This window comes from Aegilops tauschii, chromosome 2 (assembly GCF_002575655.3).
Source record: "Aegilops tauschii subsp. strangulata cultivar AL8/78 chromosome 2, Aet v6.0, whole genome shotgun sequence".
Taxonomy (NCBI): domain Eukaryota; kingdom Viridiplantae; phylum Streptophyta; class Magnoliopsida; order Poales; family Poaceae; genus Aegilops; species Aegilops tauschii.
In genome coordinates, this window is record NC_053036.3 from 247,202,025 (window position 1) to 247,228,084 (window position 26,060).

General features: G+C 46.4%; 1 long non-coding RNA gene across 3 annotated transcripts in view; it reads right to left on the reverse strand.

Annotated features, from left to right (window-relative positions):
• LOC141041629 (uncharacterized) overlaps positions 1-26,060 on the reverse strand; it is a 48,476-nt gene that overhangs the window by 13,372 nt on the left and 9,044 nt on the right. The window contains exon 4 of one of the 3 annotated variants that reach the window (XR_012202389.1): positions 21,450-21,761. The exons of the other annotated variants lie outside the window; for them this stretch is intronic. This is a non-coding gene — a long non-coding RNA (uncharacterized lncRNA). Of the gene's footprint in view, positions 1-21,449; positions 21,762-26,060 lie in introns of those variants that run through there. 3 annotated transcript variants of the gene reach the window in all.

Here is a 26,060-nt window from a genome sequence, read left to right on the forward strand (position 1 = left end):
GTGAGGTCTCCTGACGTAGAAGTTTTGACTTTTCTCTCCTCAAATTTCACTAAAAAAAAATTTAGGATCACGCGGGTATCTTGGAATCGTTCCGATGGTTTTGTGACGAGAACATTGTTCTTGGTGCCCCCTGACATTTAGGAGTGGTGGCAGTGTCCCGGGGAGTTGAGCTCCGAGGTGTTGTCGTCACAATTTTATCGTTGCAGTTCTGGAATACCTGAGTTTCGCCGACATCGAAATCTCTTTTATGCAGTTGTTGGTGAGATCACCTCGACGCCACCTAGTAATGGGGCAGGAGTTCGGGAGTATTGCCATAACTTGTATAACGGATGTTTTTCGAAGGTTGAGGTAAACGATTTCCGAAGATTTCTTGGTAATGTGTTGACGGATGGATACAGCTTGATCTAGGGATTGCTAGTTTGGGTGATATATTTTGTGTCCCCTGTATCCCCACCACCAGATTGCATAACCAGAAAGTTTCGGGAGTTTATAAGTGGGAATTCAAGTAACCTTAGGATATCTTTCCGACAGACGCATGATATGAGATTGGGGTTCGACGTCTAGTGGTCCGCCTGTACACGGTTGATTTTACAGTGGTCTCGTAGTGTCTTAAAGAGTCCATGGCTATGCCGACTCGGGGACGCTTCGTATGTCATGTGCACAGCCTTGTACATGATGGTGCTGTACGATTGAGCCCGTGTGGGCCCCACCACGAAAACTTCGGCCGAAATCTCTATCATATGTTTGTTCCGGCTTATTCTGCAAGCCAATACTTTGTTTTATTTTGAATTGTGGTATTCGAGTTGCTTCGAATTCATATGTTGATTCCATATCTTTTTCAAGTGGCTACTCAACTTATGGAAGTGTGATGATTTACTACGGAATTCATTCGTTCATCTTTGTTCGAATGTTTATTGTGAAGACTATATGTTGCAATTTCTATCCGTTGATTCTACTTGTATATTTGTCTATCAAGATGCTAACGGATGTCACCCTCTTCAGGATGGCTCCACCAACGCGTCAGAATCCGGATCGCAATGAAGGGAGTCAAGCTAACCCTCCGCCACCACCTCCACCTCCAGAGGCATGGCAAGCTATCATGGCAGCCACCAACGCCAATGCTCAGATGATTCTGCAACTCTTGCAAGAACGTACTCAAGGGCAAGGCAATCAAGGCAATCAAGGTCAAGGCAACAATCAGTTTCACTTTGCCACTCTCAACCAGTTTCTCGCAAATCAGCCCAAGTCTTTCAGCTACTGTGCCGAGGCCACGGATGCCGATGATTGGCTCGTGGACATCAACAAGCATTTTGAATGTAGCAATGTCAGGCCTGAGGACTATGTTAAGTTTGCTTCTTTCCAGCTCAAGGACCAAGCTGCTGATTGGTATCAACAATACAAAGATTCCAGAGGAGGTCGTGTGATTATTTGGACTGACTTCTGTCGGGACTTCAAAGCGCACCATATTCTACAAAGTGTTGTTGAGAGCAAGCGTGAGGAGTTCCGCAATCTCAAGCAAGGCAACATGTCTGTGTATCAATACAACATTCAGTTTCAGAAACTTGCTCGCTTCGCTAAACAAGACGTTCCTGATGAAAAGAGCATGATCTATCACTTCAGAGGTGGCCTTAAAGAGGATCTGCAGTTAGCTCTCGTTCTTATTGAGCCTACTCAGTTTGATCAATTCTACAATATGGCACTGAAGCAAGAGGCTGCTCAGCTCAAGTGTGAGGCTTCTAAGAAGAGAGTCAGAGACGCAGTTCAGTCTTCTTCTTCCTCACTTGTGACAGCTAAGCAACAGAAGTTCTGGTTGCCTCCTCCTCCTCCGTTTCGTCAGCCTTACCAGCAGAAGAACAAAGGTGGCCATGGTTCTTCCAACTCTGGCTATCAGAACAAGTCTCAGAATCAAGCTCCAAAGTCCAATGCTCCTTATCACCGTCCACTCTCAGAGGTGACTTGCAACAAATGTCAGCAGAAAGGTCACTATGCTAACAAGTGCTTCAACCAAAGGCGCCTTCCTCCTCCTCCTGTCAGATCTTCCAGCAATGCAGTGGTCAAGCATAATCCAAAGTCTGCAAAGGTGAACATGATGAATGCAGCTCAAGCGGAGGAATCTACTGATGTGATAATGGGTAATCTTCCTGTTAACGATATTCCTGCAAAAGTTCTTTTTGATACTAGTGCATCTCTTTCTTTCATATCAAGACCTTTTGTTGCCAAGCATGAATTTGTGACGGAAAAGATCCCTATCCCGTTGAAGGTTGTGTCTCCGGGCAAGCAAATGGCATCTAATAATTGTGTCCCGGATGTTTCCATCAAGATGGGCGACTATAAATTTCAGTCTTCTTCAATTGTTCTTGGTGACTCGGATATTGATCTTATTCTCGGGATGGACTGGCTTTCTAAGCACAAGGCTCAACTTGATTGTGCTGCCAGGGAAATTCAATTGACACACTCGTCTGAGGATGTGATTATTTATGCCGCTCGTGATGAAACCATTCGGTTTTTCTCTCTCAACGAGAAGGGCGAATTGAATGCCATCTCTCAAATTCCAGTCGTTTGTGAGTATCAAGATGTTTTTCCAGAAGAGCTTCCGGGTATGCCTCCTCATCGGCCAGTTGAGTTCGTTATCGAACTAGAGCCTGGCACTGAACCCGTTTGCAAGCGTCCATACAAGCTTGGACCCAACAAGCTGAAGGAATTGAAGAAACAGCTCGATGAACAAGAGCGTCTGGGTTTGATCAGACCGAGTTCTTCTCCATGGGGTTGTGGTGTTCTTTTTGTCAAGAAGAAGGATGGCATGGACCGACTTTGTGTCGACTACCGCCCATTGAACAAGAAGACAATCAAGAACAAGTATCCACTTCCCAACATCAATGAGCTATTTGAGCAACTCAAAGGGGCTAAAGTATTCTCGAAGCTTGACCTTCGTATGGGTTATCATCAGATTCGCATTCGTGAAGAAGATATTCCCAAGACAGCATTCAGAACAAGCTTTGGTTCTTATGAATATACTGTCGTGTCTTTCGGCCTTGTCAATGCTCCTCCAGTGTTCTCTCGGATGATGAATTTCATCTTCAACCCCTATACCAACGAATTCGTCTTGGTGTATCTCGATGATATCTTGGTCTTCTCCAAGAATAAGCAGGATCATGCCAAACATTTGCGATTGGTGCTCGACAAGCTCAGAGAGTATCAATTCTATACGAAGTTCTCCAAATGTGAGTTTTGGCTCGATGAAGTTCTTTTCCTTGGCACATCATCTCTACCAAGGGCATCGCTGTTAACCCCGAGAAGGTGTCCGCAGTTGTGAATTGGGAACCTCCTCAAAATGTCAAGCAGCTTCGCAGTTTTCTGGGTCTTGCAAGCTATTGCCGAAGATTCGTTGAGAATTTCTCCAAGATTGCAAAGCCTCTTTCCAACCTCCTTCAGAAGCATGTGAAGTATGTCTGGTCTCCTGAGTGTGACGTTGCTTTCAACACTCTCAAAGAGAAACTTGTCACAGCTCCTGTCTTGACTCCTCCTGATGAATCCAAGCCGTTTGAAGTTTTCTGTGATGCTTCTCTCCAAGGTCTCGGTGCTGTGTTAATGCAAGAGAAGAAAGTTGTGGCCTATACCTCTCATCAGTTGAAGCCTAATGAGAAGAACTACCCACTCACGATCTTGAGTTGGCGGCAGTTGTCCATGCATTAATAACGTGGAGACATCTCTTGTTGGGAAGACAAGTGGACATTTTCACCGATCACAAGAGTCTTAAGTATATCTTCACTCAGCCCAACCTCAACCTCAGGCAGACTCGATGGGTCGAAATGATTCAAGAGTACAATCCGAGTATTGAATATACTCCAGGCAAGGCTAATGTCATTGCAGATGCTTTAAGCAGGAAGGCTTATTGCAGCAGCTTAATTTCTCAAGCTATTCCAACCGGATCTTTGTGAAGCTTTCCGCAAGCTGAATCTCCAAGTTGTTCCTCAAGGCTTTCTTGCCAACCTCATAGTCTCTCCTACTTTGAAACATCAAATTCGTGAGGCACAACTCCTTGATGCCATGGTGAAGAAGGTGAAACATGGTATCGACAAGGGTCTTTCCAAATACAAGTGCTATCGCATTGATGACAGAGACACTTTATTCTTCGAGGACCGGATTGTGGTTCCTAAAGGTGATCTATGGAAAGTCATAATGAATGAGGCGCACAATTCTCTCCTGTCCATTCATCCTGGAAGTACGAAGATGTATCATGACCTCAAGCAGTCGTATTGGTGGACTCGAATGAAGCGAGAGATCACTCAATTCGTGAATGAATGTGATGTCTGTCGAAGAGTGAAAGCAGAACACCAACGACCAGCTGGTCTCCTCCAACCTCTTGCTATCCCAGAATGGAAGTTTGATCACATCGAAATGGACTTCGTGACTGGATTTCCCAAGTCCAAGCGCGGAAATGATGCTATCTTCATTTTCATTGACAAGCTTTCTAAAGTGGCTCAATTCCTTCCAATCAAAGAATCCATCACAGCAGCTCAGCTAGCAGAGCTTTACACCTCCAGAATTGTCTCCTTGCACGGCATTCCACAATTGATTTCTTCTGATCGTGGAAGCATCTTCACATCTAAGTTCTGGGACTCCTTCCAGAAGGCCATGGGCACTAACATTCGCTTCAGCACAGCTTTCCATCCTCAAACTAGTGGCCAAGTCGAGCGAGTCAATCAAATTCTTGAAGATATGCTCAGGGCTTGTGTCATTTCCTTTGGCATGAAATGGGAAGATTGTCTTCCATATGCTGAATTCTCCTACAACAACAGCTTCCAAGCGAGTTCGGGCAAGGCCCCATTCGAGATTCTCTATGGCAGAAAGTGCCGTACTCCTCTCAATTGGTCAGAGACTGGTGAACGCCAACTTCTTGGCAATGACTTAATCACTGAAGCTGAAGAAATGTGTAAAGTCATCCGTGATAATCTCAAAGCCGCGCAATCGCGTCAGAAGAGTTACTATGATAGTAAGCATCGTAATTTGGCTTTCGAGATCGGAGACCATGTCTACCTCCGCGTCTCTCCAATGAAAGGCACTCGTCGCTTCGGTATCAAAGGGAAGTTTGCCCCTAGATACGTGGGTCCTTTCAAGATCACTGGCAAAAGAGGCGACCTCGCCTATCAACTTGAGCTTCCTTCCAACTTCGCGAACGTGCACGACGTGTTCCACGTGTCACAGCTCCGCAAGTGCTTCAAGGCGCCTGAGCGCACTATCAACTTCGAAGAGATTGACCTCCAAGAAGATTTGTCTTATCATGAGCACCCCGTTGCTATTCTTGAAGAAACTGAGCGCGGGACTCGCAACAAGTCAATCAAATTCCTGAAAGTGAAGTGGTCGCACCATTCCGACCGGGAAGCCACCTGGGAACGCGAGGACCATCTCCGTTCCGAATATCCGGAGTTCTTTCAGTCCTAGATCTCGGGACGAGATCCTCTCGTAGTGGTGGAGTGTTGTAACACCCCGCATGTAACTTGCCATATTTGTAACTCCGACTCTTGCCATTTTCGGCTATGTGTTATGATATTCCCTCCATGGGCGGGTTTTGTTTTTTCCGTTTTGCATTTTGTCATGTCTTGCATTTTCATATCATGTCATCATGTGCATTGCATTTGCATACGTGTTCGTCTCTTGCATCCGAACATTTTCCCCGTTGTCCGTTTTGCAATCCGGCGCTCCTATCTCCCCCGGTGCACCCCTTTCGTTTTCTTTCGTGTGCGGGTGTCAAACTTTCTCGGAATGGACCGAGGCTTGTCAAGTGGCCTTAATATACCACCCGGAGACTACCGGTCAAGTTTCGTTCCATTTGGAGGTCGTTTGGTACTCCAACGGTTAACCGGGCATCCGCAATGTCCATTTGAGTGTCCAGCAAAAAACCCCTCCAAAACCAGCCCAAAACCCACCAAACTCTCTTCCATGCTCTAGGTCGTTCGATCACGATCGTGTGGGGGAAAACCGCACCTCATTTGGAGCCTCCTAGCTCCCTCTACCTATAAATATGTGAGCATCCCGAAAACGAATCGCAGTCCAACCCTAACCCTCGTCCCTCTCCGCCGCCGGACACGTCCGGGCGGAGCCGGACGCGTCCACCCGCGCCGCTGCTGCCACGTGGCACGTCGCCGAGGCCCGCCGGCCCGCCCGCGGCCCTCCCGGCCCGTCGCCGCGCCCTCCCGCACGCGCCTCCGCGCCGCCGCCGGGGAACCCCCGCGCCGGCCGCCGGCGCCGCCGACCGCCGCCGTCCACCGCCGCTCCTCCCCTCGGTGGTCCTCCTCCGGCCCCGAGGTCGCCGGCCTTCTCTCCTTCCCCGCGCCGGCGCCGCTCCCTCCTCCCCTCCGGCAAGCTCCGGCGAGGGCTCCGGCCACCGTGCGCCGTACCCTACCGAGCCCGAGCTCGAGCGAGTCCGGCCAGATCCGATCGGTAGCCCCGTTGACTTTCTCCTCGAACCCCCCCAAATATTTTCTAAGTCTTGAGATTTTAACAGCATATGTCCATGTTCCTAGTTGCATAACTTCTTGCATGTAGCTCTGATTCGTGCATGTAATATGTCAAATTGTTTGTCTCACGATGCTCTTCATTTTGTTAAATTGCAGCATGTTCATTAGAGGTCATCTTGATGCCCAAATCTATGTTGGAAGAGGGCTAGTTGCTGTTATTCTCTGTTTCTTATCAGAACTTGGCGATTTGTCATTTTTGTATCATTAAATCTGTGCATCTTATGGGCATGAGCTCTACATGTGTTTTGGAGTATGCCATGCCATCTTTCCAAGGGTGTATGCCATGTATTTTTGTGATCTCTGTGATTACTAGCACAAGCATGCAAAGTAGGCTCCGTAATGTTTCTGATTTCAGGGACTTGGTGATTTCTCTGTCTTTGTCTGCTGTTATTTTGTTGCCATGTAAACTTGATGCTACAGAGAGATCCATACATTGTTTGGAGATGTTCAGTAAGGATGTTTTGTAGATATAGTTGTAATTGATCCATTACTGCAATTGTTTGCAATTATGGAGTGCCATAGGATGACTCAATCTTGCTCTACTTTTGCTATGAAATATTTCTGACAGATTCTTAACATGATATGCAATCTTGCCAAGCTTATTGTAGTTGATCCATACATGCTATGATTTTGTCCTTGCCATGGATAGCTTCATAAACATGCCATCGTGCTATAGGTGTGCTTGGTTTGTCATGCATTGCTCTGTAGTGAGTGCTTCAAGCTCACAAAGAGGCCTACATATTATTATTTCTGCCATGCTCTGTTTTCTGCTAAGTCTGAAACCTAATAACGAAACTTGCTATGTTTACATGCTTGCCATCATATCTTCTGGTCCTTTTTGGCTTATGGTCAGTAAGGGACTTTTATCATGTGCATTTAGAAGAACACTACCATGCCTTGTTTTGCTATGTTAAGTTCATGTAGCATGTTGATTTCGTGCTCTGAACATTACTACCTGATACTGTTTTCTGCCATGTCCAGTTTTTCACTAAGTCTGTGATCCTGTTATCTTTTGCACTTTTGCCATGCTTGTTTGAGCTTGATATGTTGTAATCTAGCCATATCTCAGTGTTCATCTTTTGTCAAGCATCTCCTGTAGATTACTGCCATGTGCTTTGTTGCTATGTTGGAGTGCTGTAGCTTTGTTGCTTGTTGCATTTTAAGTGCTATCATGCTGTTAATCGCAGATTCGTGTCATTCTTGTTTTGCTTGCCATTTGCAAACCGTGCATCCGATTCCGGTGATCTTTATATCGATTTCGACCGAAATTATCTCATCTTTCCAGTGGCATGCTTGGTTTGCCAAGTTACTGCCATGATCATCAATTTCCTTCCGGAGCACGCATATGCATCGCATATCATATCTTGCATATCATACATGTTTTGCATCATGTTGCTTGTGCATTTCTCGTGGTTGATTGTGGTTCCGTTTGTTTGTGTTCTTATCTTGGGTAGAGCCGGGAGACGAGTTCGTGAACGAGGAACCTGTTGAGTACGCTTACGAGGATCAAGCTTTCGACAACTCTGAGAACCTTGCAGGCAAGATGACCACCCCTCGAAATCACTTCTATCTTTGCTTTGCTAGTTGTTCGCTCTATTGCCATGCTCGCTACCTATCACTTGCTATATCATGACACCCATTTTGCCATGCCAGCCCCTAACCATCCTTTCCTAGCAAACCGTTGTTTGGCTATGTTACCGCTTTTGCTCAGCCCCTCTTATAGCGTTGCTAGTTGCAGGTGAAGTTGAAGTTTGTTCCATGTCAGAACATGGATATGTTGGGATATCACAATATCTATTATTTAATTAATGCATCTATATATTTTGGTAAAGGGTGGAAGGCTCGGCCTTATGCTTGGTGTTTTGTTCCACTCTTGCCGCCCTAGTTACCGATATACCGGGATTATGTTTCTTGAGTTTGCGTTCCTTACGCGGTCGGGTGATTTATGGGACCCCCTTGACAGTTCGCCTTGAATAAAACTCCTCCAGCAAGGCCCAACCTTGGTTTTACCATTTGCCACCTAAGCCTTTTCCCCCGGGTTTTCGCGAGCCCGAGGGTCATCTTTATTTAAACTCCGGGCCAGTGTTCCTCTGAGTGCTGGTCCAAACTAGAGCCACTTGCAGCGCCACCTTGGGGAAACTCGAGGATTGGTTTTAGCTGTACGTAGTGTTCATCCGGTGTGCCCTGAGAACGAGATATGTGCAGCTCCTATCGGGATTTGTCGGCACATTCGGGCGGCTTTGCTGGTCTTGTTTTACCATTGTCGAGATGTCTTGTAAACCGGGATTCCGAGACTGATCGGGTCTTTCCGGGAGAAGGTTTATCCTTCGTTGACCGTGAGAGCTTATGATGGGCTAAGTTGGGACACCCCTGCAGGGTATTATCTTTCGAAAGCCGTGCCCGCGGTTATGAGGCAGATGGGAATTTGTTAATGTCCGGTTGTAGATAACTTGTCACTTGACCCCAATTAAAATACATCAACTGCGTGTGTAGCCGTGATGGTCTCTTCTCGGCGGAGTCCGGGAAGTGAACACGGTCTGAGTTATGTATGACGTAAGTAGGAGTTCAGGATCACTTCTTGGTCATTGCTAGATGACGTCCGTTCCGTTGCTTCTCTTCTCGCTCTCATTTGCGCAAGTTAGCCACCATATATGCTTTTGCCGCTGCAGCTCCACTTATTACACCTCCCTTTCCTGTAAGCTTAAATAGTCTTGATCTCGCGGGTGTGAGATTGCTGAGTCCTCGTGACTCACAGATTCTACCAAAACAGTTGCAGGTGCCGACGATGCCAGTGCAGATGATGGCGTCGATCTCAAGTGGGAGTTCGACGAGGAACGTGGTCGTTACTATGTGTCTTTTCCTGATGATCAGTAGTGGATCCCAGTTGGGACGATCGGGGATCTAGCATTTGGGGTTGTCTTATTTTCATCTGGCTTTTGGCCGTAGTCGGTCTATATGATTGTATTTTGGATGATGTATGAATAATATTTATGTATTGTTTGAAGTGGCGATTGTAAGCCAACTCTTTATCCCATTCTTGTTCATTACATGGGATTGTGTGAAGATGACCCTTCTTGCGACAAAACCACTATGCGGTTATGCCTCTAAGTCGTGCCTCGACACGTGGGAGATATAGCCGCATCGTGGGCGTGACATGCATGCACGCCACGCACGCACTCATTCCCTCGCATGCACACGCGGGTACACGGGCGGACGCAATTTTGTCCAAGATCCACCCCATGTGATAATTTGACGCGTGTAAAGTCCTTCACTTCATTGATGGTCAATTAATACAGCGCATGCAAATTGAGTGGACGTGAGGGCGGAAGAAAGACATTACTACTCCACTGCGCGCATGTGAGTAGTTAAATCATGGGTTGCTAGTAGTACTTCCATTGGTCTCCTTCGTATTTTGTGCCAATTTTTGACTGTAACATAATATTTACGCATCTGAGCAGTGTAGTCTACTTGGAATTTATGTTCCAGTAAACTCATCGAGAGCCGTTTCGGGCCTTGAAACCAAAACCCATCAATTTTTCTTTACCTTGTTCCCATCACATTCGAAAGTACTAGTGCTACAATTAAGTGCAAGCCTGCTCACACCTACTAGTACATACCAAACCTGAACGTGTCCCCACTATGTAGGTATTAGTACTAGTGCTAGTAATTAGGTTATAAAAAGGGGAACTACCTAACCGAAAATTACTCTACCTTTCCTCCTCATAAGTGCTTCTTCTTCGTCCGTCCTTGCCATGTCCGGTGCGCAGAGCTCTAGGTCAAGAACTACTCGTAACAAGGGAGTGGCAAACAAGGCTGCGGAAAAAAAAGAGGGCTCGTCGCCAGGCAGAGACCTCGAAAGATCTCTCACGGGCTGGCGATGGCTCCTAGGAGCGCCCTAGCCGCGGAGGCTAACATGCCGAGCTGGCAGCGCTAGAGTCGTTATCCCTTGACGGCATGCTCGATCAGCTCAATAAGCACCTCAATAAGCATAAGGAGTTCATCCACGGCTTGGTGGGGCTGCTGAAGGAGAGCCTCGATGACATGCCCGCTGAGCTCAATAAGCAGGGGGAGTTGACCGCCGGCTTGGTGATGCTGCTGAAGAAGAGCGTTGCCTCGGAGAAGAAAGCGACCAGCGAAATCCTGCAAACTTCAGGAGGACAAGGCGAAGCTCTGCCACGAGCTCGACCTGCTGAAGGAGAAGAACGCCGGCTGGAAGAAGCTACATGAGAGTAGTAGTTCCTCGATGAAGATGCTGCAGACCCTCGTCATGGAATAGAAGGAGGAGTTGGCGAAGCTCCACATCAAGCACCCGGCTGCTGTCAAAGTATGTAATGCGGCCGTGGAACAGATGATGAAGGCTCATGTCGAGAAATCCCGCGTCATGAACAGAATGAAGAAGATGGCGGAGGAGACGCGCACGGAGATGGAGGTCGTGGAGGTGATGAAGAAGCAGTTATGACTCCGCGGCGAATTAGATCATTTGGGGTGATAATCTTCCTTCTTCTTTTGCTCCTGTGTTTCTTCTTTTTCTTCGCGTGTTTCGCCGCACGTGTCACGTTCTCTGCGAGGCATGAATAGAACAATGCTAACAATGAGATGACTAGCAAATTAGATCATTTTTTATCGCCATATGGCACTGGGCTGCCGTGTTTCGTGCTCCTCCGTCGTAGTACTATTCCAGTGGAAAACTTGAGTATACCGCACGGTTCCTTGCTCCTCCTCAGGTCATTGGCACATTTATACGAGCAGTCAAATCACAAGGCCCCGCCTTATAACAGTAATGAGCCGTCAAATCACAAAGGCCCTCGCCTCTCGTGAAAAGTACCAAGCTAGACTGCCCCGCCCTGTAGCCTTTTAAAAATGTATACATTTGTACAGTAGTAGTATCGATGGATTGCGCCATGGAGCAAAACTAACAAGATGAAATTAAAGAAAAAAGGTGGTACATATAGAGAGCGCTCGTCGCCAAACTATGCATAGACTAGTAACATAGACTAGTAACTAGTCTATGTTACTCTCCACTTTGACCAGCCAAAGTCGAGGCGCGGTTACCAACGAGGGCCTGGTTGTTTCTATACTTGGACAACTCACCCGTCTGCATGCGCACCAGGCAGACGAAGCTCGTGTCGTGTTGGTGCCTTGTGCGGCCTGCACATTAACCAAAACCTCGCGCCTCCATCTTAGCCTCCGCGTTTTAAACTTCTCAATCTCAAGGCCAAGGAGCAATGTGAAACCTATGATAGAGCCAATCAGATGGTTGAGAACACTACAATTCGTAGCTACAGATGCGTGTGTGAGAGAGGACGAGTGTGTGAGTGCACCTCTTCTCAGAGTACAAGTGTATGTGGGTGGCATCAACCTAGGGAGCAGTGATGGTGCGTGCGAGAAGTCCCGAGAGATAGGTGTAATGCGTCTGAAAAAAGACTAGTCTATAGCTCGCCATGAGGCTATTCTTGTCGAACGCCAAGCGTAAGATATGTATCCGACGGTGCCAGTTTTTGCATGTACACAGCAGTAGAAAAAGAACTAGTACCATGGCATATGCTACACCACGGCCGACAAAACGTGCCGACGTTACGCCATCCGGGAATAGTGCCGCACTTCGAAACTAGAACCGTCAATAAATTTTGAGCGCGCCTCGTCACATTCCAAATTACTACTACTACCACACTATATTTAATTGCAAACCTGTTCACACCGATCACAACCTAAACGGTTTCCCACTTAGGAGCGTATTAGTAGTACTCGGTTATAAATACTACTTGTCGGTGGAAAACGACACCTATGGGATCACAAGAATCCCTACTACGGTTGCCGGGGCGCGGGGTTGTGAGAAGAGCAGGATTAACAGTCAACACAAAGATCATTTACCCAGATTCGGGCCGCGAGGATGCGTAATACCCTAGTCCTGCTTTGGTGTGTATTTGAGAGAGTTCTTGAGCTCTCGAACTAGCTACGGTAGCTGCGTAGTTCCAAAGAGCCGAATCCCTCTCCAGTATGCCATGGGCCTCCTATTATAGTCGAAAGGGGCTGCCACAATGGCACATAGGAGGTGGAAAGGTCTACAGTGTTGTGAGCTTATCGCCCGTATTACAGGACAAGACGCATTTAATGCATAGCTTAGGTGTCCCTTAGCTTTATCGGGGACGGGAACGAGGCCCGTCCCGTTCTTCGCCGCCTCGCCTTGCTTCGACACGCGCCCAGGCCAGCGATGCATGCGGCGCCATGTAGGCAGGCAGGCAGCTGAGGTGGCGTGGTGGTAGGGTCCTCACGAAGATCTGCATGCCACCACGCAGGTGCTTACTGAGTTGGCTCGGAAGCCGCCCGTCGCCACGTAGGTGCCTGCCCAGCTGGTTGGGCTGGCAGCTGCATGCGAACGGTGGTGAAGTATTGGCTGGTGCGGGCCTGGCAGTGGCCCCGCTGACGCCCTCGGCAAGGGTCTTGCCGTGGCGTTGCAGTCGTCCCCGGCAAGGCGCTTGCCGAGAGGCTTGTGGATCTCCTCGGCAAGGATCCCGCCGAGGGTCGGCGTTTTCTGGTTCTCATCTGATCTCGCATATCTATGGTCTTGACAAAGATCTGCATGCCACCGCAGAGGTGCCTCCCGAGCCTTGGTTCCAACGTAGTTGGTTGGTTTGGAACCTGTGGGCTCAAGGGTGGCTCACTCTGTTGGCGTCGGGCGTGCCGCCCAGGCAAGGCCCTTGCCGGGGCTGTCGAGGCTGCCCCGGCAAGGGTCTTGCCGGGGGAGCCTGCTTCGCCTTTCTGTCCTTCGTGTTCTTGGTCTTGGCGTTGTCTTGGTTGTCTTGTGCTTCAGCTTGTCTCTGGCTTTCCTCCTTTGCCCTGCTACGTGCGGTCGTGGCGCGCGGCTCTGACTGCCCATGCACAAGTAAAGGGGTCAAAAGGAGAGCCCCTACTTTTGTACACTGACACTACTATGCTAAGATGACTACACATTCCTCCTCAACTCCTCATCCACAAAAAACAATCAAGTCAATCAAGCCATAGCCAGCGTGAGTTCTGGGTCGAGAGATTTCCACCAGGGAGAGGTGAGCATGGAAGAGGAAGCACGAGAGATGTCCTGCCTCGCCACGAAAGTAGCCGACATGTCCAGCCGGGCAGTAGTAGCAGCACAGAGGTCCCGCCGCGCCGCCGAAGCAGCACGGAGGTCCCGCCGTGCCGTCGATGTAGCAGAATGGTCCGGCCACGTAGCGGAAGAAACAGAGATGTCCCACCGCACCGCCGAAGCAGCACGGAGGTCCCACCGCGGCGCGGCAGCCTGGGAAAATTTCTCGCGGGCAGGCGAGGACTCTTACAGGCGCATGCATGCGATGGTCCATAGCCAGATGAATCAGATCTCCGGCTGGGCGAGGTTGCAGGACGAGGCTACCGGCGTCATCCGGCAACTAGGGAGGGCAATGCGAAGCTCCGAGGCGAGCGCGACCTGCTTAGGGCGAAGATCGCCGGAAGGGCGAAGCAGGAGGAGGAGAACGCTGCCTTGTTGCAGAGGACGGGCGTCATCATCAAGAAACTTATGGACGAGAATGCCATGCTCCGCACCGAGCACAACAGGCTGGTGGAGGAATCCATGGATGTTGCCAAGCAGCATATTAAGGACATGAAACTGATGAAAGAGATCATCGCCCGCTGCGAGAACTAGTCTCCGTGACCTGCAGCGCATAAAGAAAGTAGAGATCAGCGAGCCAGATCATTGTATGCGTCTTACTTCTTCTTTTGCCCTTGTGTATTTCGGGCGTAGCCGCATGTGGCTTTTTTTATTACCTTCCTAATTATGTAAGACAATTATTATCCACTCTCGTCGTCCTTATATATATTCATCAGTCTTGCTATAAGTCGCAGTAGATGCTATATAGGTCCGTCGGATCTTACATCAAGATCCGTGCAAAATTTTCTTTTCAGATTTTCTTTTTTCTCTCTTAAATCTCAGTCGAGTGAGACATTGCCATGCCATTAAACAGAGGCTCGGGCGCCATTAATGGAAATCTTGGGAGAGAGGTGGATGGTAAATGGAGGTTAAAGGGCTCTCCTCCCGATAAGCACGCGCAGGGGTCTGATCGCACGCCTCCCGTACTCAAATAGCTACCCTGCACGGCACCTCCTAGCTAATAAAAAAAGGGGACGCATGGCGGCACGTAAATGGTAAATAGAACGCCTGCGGTTTCAATAATACTTGTGTTTCCGATAGTAACGTGACAACACTTGTTCCAAAATGACTTTGTTGATTGTTAATGTGTGCCATGTCATGACACCAAGCCAAGTTTCATGATTTTCATTCGTGTTTCGGATTTACAGAATTAAAAAACCAAGTTTCTCAATGTTTCCAGCCGAGCCATGATGCCCAGATGTTTGAATTTCATTCCCATTTCTGGCATGGGACCTAGAAATTTACCCGAGGACACACATGTGATTTTTCAACCAGCTTTGGTGCACTGGAGCATGTGCTTGTATTAAAAATTTGAATTATGCACACAAAGGTGACACGTTCCCTCTCAGAACCACAGGCCTTCTTGAGAGAAGCTCCGGTTTGCAAGAAACTTATACCAAAACTTGTTCCTATTCTGCAATTTTTTTTACCACAGCATGGTAGTACCATGACATGACACCATGCCAAGTTTCATGATTTTCAGGCGTGTTTTGGATTTACAAGAATTTTAAAACCAAGCTTCTCAATGTTCTCGGCCGAACCACGATGCCCAGATATTTGAATTTCATTCCCATTTCTTGCATGGGACCTAGCAATTCACCCGAGGACACACATGTGATTTTTCAATCAACTTTGGTGCACGGGAGCATGTGCTTGTAGTTCAAATTTGAATTATGCACATTAAATGACCAGAAACACAATTAATCTATACCTACTAATAAAGCAAGGTGCGTTTCTCCGATTTTTTCATCCGTTCACCGCCGAAAAGATTTTTATTTTATTCGAGGTGGTACTAAATTTGTTTGCGTCCATCTATTAGAAAAGGAAATATTCTTTTGTCCAGAATTTCGTATCTAGGCCACGCGCGCTCCGGCGCAGTGAAACAAGCCCACTTAATTTACTACTCACGTAGTGGGAAAAACACTATTTGCCGCACTGTACGCCATATAGTCGCAGCTTCGCACAGGGCGGCCAAAACTGGACCGGCCCATTTTATTTTTTTTCTTTACTTATTATTTTCCATTTTATTTCCTATTTATTTTTTATTTTTTCCCATTGAACTTTATTTTTTTTGTAAATACAAAATTTTCAGAATTTAATTTTGCTTCAATTTTCGAACACTATTAAGAAGTTTAAAACAAATACATTTTTGAATTGTTTTTCTGCAATTTTATTTTTCTCGCTCCAAAATTTGTTCAAAATTCAAAAAATATAGTTTTTTTTCAAATTTTATTCATATTTTCCAACAATAGTTATATATTAGAAAATGTTCGAAATACGGGCTCTGGCCCAGCGAAGTCAGCCCACTTAATTTACTGCCCACATAATGAGGACATTCCTATTTGCTGCATAGTGCGGCATATAGTTAGAGCTTCGCACATGACACCAAGATGGGCAAGACCATTTTATTTTTTTCCCTATTTTCATTTTCCTTTTTCTTTCCTGTTTATTTTGTCTTTATTTCCTTTGGAAATTTCTTCGCTTTTCGTTAATTTGAAATTTTTAGATTTCAACTTTGGTGAAATTTTCGATATTTTTTCACAATTTTGAAACGCATACTCTTTTAAATTAATTTTTTGGCATTTTATTTTCTTTTTATCGTTCCAAAAGTTATTCAAAATTCATAAAATGATAGTATTTTCTAAATTTGTTTGAAATTTTCAAAAAAAAGTTACATTTTAAAAGTGTTCAAGATTCGAAATATATTATTTTTTACTGAAATGTTCACAAATTGAAAATAATGTCCGCATTTCAAAAGCACAATTTTCTAAAGTAGTTCTGAATATTGAAAACATGTTCCTGTGTTTAAAAACAATCACAAAGTCAAAATATATTCGTCATTTTATAAAAGGTTAACATTTTCAAAAAATGTTTCGATTTCAAATTATCTCTCCCATTGCAACGCACGGGCATATGTGCTAGTGTATAAAAAAGGCCAAACGAACCCGGAATAATTTCAAAATTTAACAGGGCACTCATATAGTTCTATGTTGCCTCTGTAAAGAAAATCTGGGGGGAGGCAGAGTATATTGTTTCGCACACAAAGGTATAAACAAATAAAGAAATTAGCATACCTATTTAATTCTTGGGTTATTATTATTTATGCCACTAGTTGTGTATCACTACTCAGTTTTGCCATTAGAAGTTACAACTACTCAAAAAATGCCATCGATCCGTGAGATGCCTGCTCAAAAATGCAATTAGATATCTAAAAATGCCATCGTTAAGTTAGATGTTTTCTCAGAAATGCCATTATACATTGTTATTTTCACGTCAAACCCGTTGACCATGTTACATGACAAAAATAAGCCGATTCTCACAACGATAAGTTAATGGTGTCCAGCACAACACACCCCTCAAAGAAAACTAAGCACCCTGGAATTCTTTGACAAAACTAAGCACCCTGAAATTCTTTGACAACTAAACTGCTGGCTATATGATGTTGGCCATATATATTGTACGTATATAATGTGAAGAAATGAGTGGTAGTACTATACCAACTAAAAGATGAAATGTACGAAATATAACGAGAAGAAACATAACATAGTTCTGGTGGGGGCTTAGCACAACACACCCCTCAAATAAAAATAAGCACACCAGAAATTAAACTAAGCAACTAATCCGGTAGACACTGCATTAGGACCACCATGAGCAACGACACTGCCACCTTACTCGGAGTCCTCGTCCACGTCCTCGACTTTGTCCTTGTCCCTCTTCCTCTTGGGCGATACTTCTTTGCTTGAACCGCTCACTTGGCTCTTGCTCTTCATCCAACCCTTGTAGATATTGAAACAAAGGTAGCCATCCATTGCAGCGTAGTGGATGTGGTCTATATCTAGTACAGTCCACTGCCATGCGCGATGAAACGTGTGCGGAGGTTTCTTCAGTTCACCGTACGAAGGATGAACCATGGCTCCTACCAGGGTCAGCATTGAAGGCTGATCAAGGGAGGGCACCCGCCCTTCCTTCTTGAGGTCGAAGGGGTCGCGTACAACGAGGCCTATCGAACCCAGGATTTCATTGTCGTTCCTAAAGTCTACAGTAACGAATTTGACTCGGCCGCCCTTGAGGAACTTCTTAAATTCCTCGCACTCAACGTCGGCATGGCATATGTGGTAGACCAAGCATAAGCCATGCACGCAAACCTGGATCACGGCGGGCTTCTTCTTCTCTGCCTCCTTTAGATTCTTCTCGCTTCCTAGGACTGTGGTTTACTCAACATCTAGCCCAGCGACCCACTCATCATTTGAGTTTTCGGACATGCGTTTGAAGCGAGCAAGGCATTCTTTCACCGTTGCGGAAGAACGGGTGTAGATGACGTCGAACTCATCACCGGTGATGGTTATAACCTTGTACTCACCGCCGATCATGGAGATTTGGGACGCCATGGATTTGGGAGGAGGGTTAGGATTAGTGGAACCGCCGTAATGTGAAAGGACGGGAAGACTAGGAGCGGTTTATCGATTGTAAAAATGTCGAGTGGGGAGGCGTGTGCGAATGGCAGGGTAGTGGCTTGCCTGGTGGATAAATGGATTCATGCACAGTACTATGGGGGCCTAATTAGATGTCATGTCTACTCGACGCCCAATTAAATGGCTTTCGATGTCATGTCAAGCGTCGGAAAAATTACAGGTGATACGAAGCTTTCCATTCTCCCATGATACGGGCTTCTGAGAGCCCTTGGATCTGAGATCGAATGGTTGCATGGCGTGATTCTAGACCTATGGGTGAATATCCTATCCTGGAGGGTTATTCTGCAAATTTTCAGCAACTTAGCATACGACCATTCGATCTCAGATCCAAGGGCTGCCAGCAGCCCGTATCATCGCCGCGCCTACCACGACCGTCGCCTCGCTCACGCGGTCGCGCCCTTGGAGGTTTAACACGGTGCGTTAGGCTATCTGATTTTGGCATGTCATACATAGTCATCACTTAGTCACTCATACAACAAGGTTAGCTATAAGGTTGGCTATAAGAGTATTTTTTGTTTACTTCTCTCTATCTCTTTCTTTGTAGTATTTATTGCATTTGCCAAGGAGTGATCACTTCCAATGAAATGGTGCTTAGATGAGGTGCTATGGGAATTAAATGGCTTAGCAACTCAAGTCCCCAATGCATAGGTGCTTAGTTTTTTGTTGCTAAGTTTGCTTCATCTAGGTACACGCGCTTATCACCGTTTCTTCCTGGGGTCACCAAACTAGTCTCTCTCTTCTTAATTAACTTGCCACATCAGACTTTATGCCTATGTGGCAGGCTTAGCACCTGTAGGATCAAGTACAATAGTGGGCTATAAGCCCGCTTTACATGGCATTTTTGCATATGTGGGGGAAAGAGGCAAGGAAAAATTGGAGGAGTGGGCTCTCAAGCAAGAGCCAGCCTCTACATGGTGGAGCATAGGGAGAGGCACCTGTATGGAGGTGGTCGGGAATCGGGAGACTCACGCCGGTCATAGCGTCGTAGTTAAAATGATAATGGCAAGTCAAATCACCGGGCCCCACCTGTCCAACAGTAAATCACTGTCAAATCACACAGCCCTACGTTTGCAGCAGCCTACTACCTCATCTTCTCGCGTCTCTGTCGAACCGACTAGGCGGAACTGCCCCGCCTACCGCGCGGGAAAAGCCCCGCCCTCGACTTTTAAATAGTATAGTATACTAATTTTGTATCCATGGATTGCGCCATGGAGCAAAGCCTCAAGAAAACGGCGGTACACATGTACGGAGTACACAGCACACCCGTCGCGTTCGCGTCGCACCTCAGACGGTCGGTCGGTCTGGCATGCCGCTCTCCGAATGGAACGCGCGACATATTGCGTTTGCACACACATGTGGGACCGCAATTGAGAACCGACCATAGGCACACTCCCCGGCCCCGCAAGTCGGGTGAGTTAATAGAAGAGAGAGACGAGCGATAGTACTACTAGAGAAGTGTTGTAGGAGTACATACGTTGGTACCTAGACGATCCCTGCAAGACACGGAAGATCAGTTCGTCCATGCATGTGACCAGACTCCAGCAGACACGCCTGGATTGGCTATCGTCTACATATCATGCAGGATGTGTTGTACAGGGTTGTAGTTCTGGTGAGAAATCTAAAAAAAGGTTTCTTGTCATCTCGCAAAATTAGGTGTCATGTGCTTCGGATCACTGCAAGGGTTAAACAGCGACAACTGAGTTGGGCTAGTCATTGGGGGCACATGCACGAAGACTACTCGGCTGCCATCTAGGTCAAGCTGGTGTTAATTAGGACATCTATCGACGGACCCCTTTTCTACGAGTTTATCTTTAATTTGAGCTTTGATCCTCGTCTAGTTTGTCCGTCGGGATTTATCTTGTCTCCTTTGGGCAGTGAGGTTATGATTTCTTGTCATGTGGCATTTTTCGTGTTATATGTTATAATCCGGTGCTTCAGAACAAAATGACGACAACTGCGTCTCCGGGGCACGTGCATGAAGACTTCTCGACAGTCATTGCCGAGGTCAAGCCGGCTCCGGCCGGTAGACAAAAGAAAACTAGTACTCCACTATATAGGCAGGAGCCTCTGCGCTTGCTTGCTAGTGTTGCTCTCTTCACAGTGTCTCGTCCTCTCTAGATCTAAACACGACAGCGGTGGCCACACACACTCTCTCTCTCTACTCACCGCTGGTAACAGATCCAGCCGGATCCTCTCCACCGGGGAAAGTGAGAAGGTGCAACGTTCATGCGGTCGTCCTCGGCGACGGCTCTTACCCACCGCCGGTGCATCTCGATCAGCGTGCCTTGCCGTTCTCTCCTAAGCATCGCTGGCGAGGGAGGGCCTCCCACCCTTTCTTCCTCGCTGCCGTAGTGTGGGCAGATCCGGCCCCCCGCCGCCCACCTAGCGACATCCCGGCGACCCTCGGGTATAACTTCCTTCGAAATCAGCCTTGCTCTACTTCCCGAGCTCCTGACGTCGCTACATTTGTATCTTTTACTATTTCTCAGGCCCCCTCGTAGATATGATCGATCGGCTGTTCGAAAACCACCTAATTTTTTACTGTTAAGAGGTAAAACTAGTTCATGCACTCGAATCTAGTAGTACCTGATTCAAACAAGGAAGAAAGGGGGTGGGGGTGGGGGAAGATTTGTTACCTGAATCTAGGACTTGGTCGAAAGAGGAAATAATGGGGGCGAATAGTAGCAGAGACTGGCTATCCAACTGGTCTCTAGGTCTAATAGGGAAATAAAGGGAACGCAGTACAAACTCAATATAAACCCGATCTATTGGTTGAAAAGGAAAGAAAGTGGGGACTGGGGGACAAGTCAACAGAGTAAGTCCAGCACTAGATTTGCTAGCCTCACACAGTATAAGGTGGCTATATACCGAACAAAAATGGGACCAACCCAGATATCCTCTTGTGATGTTTGTTGCCCCGAGCCGCTCTTATCTAATGCCACTGGTAAAATGTAGCAGTCGCACTGTTAAAAGTAAGGACACGTTAAACCAATGTTGTTTTCAATGTAATACCTCCAGTAATATGAATCAATGGCACTTTTTTCATGTCCTGCTAAATTTCCCATTAAGATAAGTTGCTTCTTTTCGTTAGAGATGCAACTGTCCTGGTCCGCCTACTCTCCCGTGCCCAAATACCAACTCTGTAGCAGCTGTTAATGTCATGTTGGTGGTAAAATGAAGCAATGGCACCATTAAAGTAATGTCGTATTTAATGGTTGTCATAGTTAATCCTAATGCCCACACTAATATCTAGCAATGCTGCTAGAAATTGCTACTGTCCTTGTACGATTGCCATTCAGATAAGGAACATGTTTTTTTCATTTGATGCATGTTTCATCACTTGTTAGTCACCCTCCTTTCCACCTTTTTTGTGCAAACAGAGATATTCATTTCACGCTTGATCTTAGTTGAACTGCACAAATGATATCCAAATTATAGTTGAACATTCCAGTAGCTTCACGACCAACCTTGATGTTGCTCAATTTTATTGCAACTAATGAAGAAGATAGGGACTAAAAGAGCCAGCTTCAGCATCCCAGTCTAAGCACTCCCGGCCTTCATCCTTGCGACGCACGGTACACCTCGTTTGCCACCTGCTCGACCCTAGTGTCACTGATAAAATGAAGTAATAATACAGTTAAAATAGAGCGAGTGTCCTCTCTATCATTTCATTTCCAATGTAGATAAAGAAAGTGCTTCTCTTTGTTAATGTATGTTTCATCAACTAGTCCCATTGTTAATGTTTAAGCGTTTCTGCAAACTGGGGTGCTTAATTTTAGTTGATCTGCACAAAAATAGAGATTTGAATGTCTCAAGGCCCCTCCTTGTACTACCACTGTAAACTGATGTTCATCACTGGCAGAAGATGTATCAGGGAGACTTGGGACGATTTCCAGTATGAGGCGTGTCATACCGTATGAGACGTCGCAGGGCCCATATCGCCCTCGCAGCATGCCATACTATGATACTATCGCAATATTTTCTTCTATTTATTTTGCGTGTTTCATCAACTAGTGCCACTATAATGTAATCACGCTTTTTCATTATTTGTGCAAACAGGGTTATTCAGCTGCATTTTGGTGGAACTGCACAAATGTACAGATGGAACCGGCATATATGCAGAGTGCGAGGTGTGCCAAGTAAAAATTACCAACACCAACCATGCTCCATGCACGCATTGGCATCCACCACCACCAGTGGGATGTGTGGCACTCTCTGTGGACGGATTTTCTCGGCAGAAAATCCTCTAACCAAATACTAGTAGCTTATATTGGCAGTTTTCTAGGGAGTACTCTTTTCTGAAAGAAGCACCAATCTATTTTTCTTTATTTGTACACAGTGTCACAACTTTGACCCAAAGGTCCAGAGCTATTTAAGGGTGATTGGCGTAGTACTCGGAGACTGATTGTAAGCATGATTTTCATTAGCTGTCACACTGATTGAAGCATGAGCAGGTGGAAGATTAGGTTAGTGCGAAGCTTACCTTAAACCCTACCGCCGCCGTTGAAACGAGGCGAGCGTCGAGGGAACCGTGGAGAATGGCGGGGAAGCGACGTCGTGCCATCCGGCCTCCTCAGGAACGGCACACCGTACTCGATCGTTCATTATCCTCTGGGTGCTCGACCTTTGACCTGTACGCCCACCACCTCCGTCTGACTTTCGCCTCGGGCGGATCTGTCTGCTCCATTGCCCAGAGGAGATACTCGATGAACTCGAAGGACTGCGGCGTGACTGCCGCCGAGGAGTACATGTACATCGCCGCCCTCATCGCCGTCGTCTCGCTCTTTCGCATACATTGCCACATGGCCCTCACCGTCCTTGAAATCTCCCACTCATTGTCAAACCAAGTAAGGATCGCCTTCAACCTGGCTAACTTTGTCTGGTCACCGCCGGGGATCTTCCTGATTCGCTGCTGCATCCTCTCCATAAATGTCCTTCTGAGTGGTCCGGTGCTAGCTTTGGAAGATGGGAGGAGAGACGGTGGTCTTGCAATAGAGAAGAGGGAGAGGCGAGACGGTGGTTTTGGAAAGGAAATGATGGAGAGGAGAGGAGGTGGTTTTGCAATGGAGAACAGGGAGAGGCGACACGGTGGTTTTGGAATGGAGATGATGGAGAGCAGAGGAGGTGGTTTTGCAATGCAGAAGAGGGAGAGGCGACACGGTGGTTTTTGAATGGAGATGATGGAGAGGAGAGGAGGTGGTTTTGCAATGGAGAAGAGGGAGAGGAGCGTGCGGCAGCGATTTAGGATTGGACGAGAGGGCCGGCGTGCTGTGACTGGACCAAAATCAAAATCAATTTACCCTTCAATTAAGAAAGCGACCCCACATTAACTAGTCTCCCTTTTATTCTGGGTCATAATTGACCATGATTTTCACAAATAAAATATATGTTATACGTTGCAAAAATAATATAATTTGAAAGTACATTCAGATACGAACCAAACGATACAATTTTTGGTGACATGCATTCACATTTTGCTTGTCAAATACAGTACATGGTCAAACTTTGACCCAAAATACGCAAAATAAAAAAATACTTCCAAGACCAGCGCCGCTCTTCCGCTCTTCTCCTCTTAAACCACCGCCGCTCCTCTCCTGTTCCAATCTAAATCCAGCGCCACTCCTCTCCTCTTCCATTCAAAACCACCGCCCCTCCTCTCCTGTTCCAATCCAAAACCAGCGTCGCTCCTCTCCCGTTCTAATCCAAAACCAGCGCTGCTCCTCTCCTCTTCCATTCAAAAACCACCGCCGGCGAGTGAAGGTGCTGTGGAGAAGTAGATCGATGGAGGAGTACAACCGATACGTCAGGATTGCAGACGGCGACCCTGTGAAGCTAGCTAGGATGTTGGAGATACAGTCTTGGTTTGACAACAAGGACCAACTAGCGGCGACGGCGACATCCATGGCCAAATATCTGCAACAGAGCGAAAAGGTGGCGATACTACCGGAGGGAGTCGCGCGGGAGTACATAGAGCTGCTCCTCTGGGCCATGGAGCAAACACATTCACCAAATCCGATCGTGAGGGAGCGGTGGTGGGAGTATCGATCCCAGATGGAGCATCCACCAGAGATTGAAGGATCAAGCATCTACAGGGTGTCGTTTGTGAGCGTGTCATGCCAGAGCGAGCCGGTGGAGTCTTCGTTGACCGAACCCAACTGCAAGAGGAGAAAAACAGTTGGTCCGACGACGCTTCCCCGCCATCCTCTCCCTCGCCGTTCACATCGTATCACGGGGCGGCTGTGTGCCACTGAGGAATAGGAGGGACTGCCCCCCCCCCAGCCCAATAGTCGGGCAGGTTGTGAATTGTCAGGAGGAGCTTAGGGTTGTTAGTATTTGCAGGTTGTGAATTGTGTTTTGTGTTGTGTATTTTGAGAGTACTTTCAGATATAAATGTCTTTTGAATTTCATTTTTGCAGTATTGAGCATATGAAGTATTTTATGAATTCTAGAGATCTACTTTTAGCACTCAAAAATGTAGTTTCATAGGAGTATAAAAGTGCAGACAATGTGATTCTCAGAGAAGAAACTGCAAGTTTCAGTTTCAGATAAGAAACTCCAAGTTCAGTTTCAGATAAGAAACTGCAACTTTCAGAGGCAGAGCATTTATATTAACACGGCCTTTTCAAATAGTGTTAACATCATGTTGGAAGTTTTATTCATGGTCGAAACTAGAACTACCAGCCAGTTAACATCATGCTGATCAACATTCATGCATAGCACATCTTCATATGAAAAATGCCCACAATGTCAAGTGTGCGAAAAACAGAGAAAACGAGGGACGAAGTTTTGCCTAGTGTTGGACGTGGTGTGCGTAGATGACAATTGGGATCCACATGTCAATAAAGGCAGAGGCAACAATTTTGGAGATATTTTCTCTGCACAGGTGGAATCGAACCCGGGCGGAACAGCTGTCGGGTAGTGTCACTCGGCCACTAGGCTAGTTCAGTTGTTTCGTTACTAATAAGGCACTTCCTCAGGTGGTCGGATCTCCTCCTGCACCTTTGTGCGCTCGCCGCGATGCCGATGTCTGTCGTTGTGAACATGCTGAACAAACGAGAGGAATCTGGAGAGGACTATACGTGGAGAGGCAGACAGTCGGGACCCACCAGGTCTATGGCCGTACGCAAGCAAGTGCCTCACCGAAAAGATACTTCCTCCTAATGCTATACTGACGTGGGGCTTGTCAACATAGTTACATTTTTTAGGTGCTTCAACGTAGTTACTATAGGAGATAAATTCACAACGAAGCCGGGGAGCTGGCAAGTATCATTTATTATTACTAGGGCAGCAAGTATCAGCTGGGTTTTGGGCTGCCCCGTCTAGGCTTTCTTTTTTAACATGCGTAGCCCACGACCTCGGATGGGAGGTCCATAGGCCTGTTTGTATTTTCTTGAGGGCCGTCATGTATCGACCGGCCTATGGACCTCCCATCCGAGGTTTTATTTTTCCTGAAACATCAGCAGCCCAATTTATGTTTTTTTTGAAGAAAACGCAGAGGTCTCTTCTATTTTTCTATATAAGAATAGGAACGCCTGGTCCAACTTATGTTTCCCTTCTAACTATATTATATATATTTAAATTATTTTATATGTTATTATATATTATTGTTATTGTCATCATATATTTAACAGATACTTACATATGTAAGAAAACAATAACCACATCTTATTAACTTATAAAAATAATTTCTTAACAATAAATCCTGGATTTTTTTGGCAACGAAAATCCTGGTGATTATGTACAAAAGCTTGGTAAGATTTAAGGACCAATGTAATAATAAATCACTTATTATTTAAATATACATATATAACAAAATGCTCAGCCCCTGTTTATTTTTTGATAACATTGCTGCGCCCACCCCAACATTATAATTAGAATCAGCCCAGCAAAATCGTGTATTTCGAGAAAGTG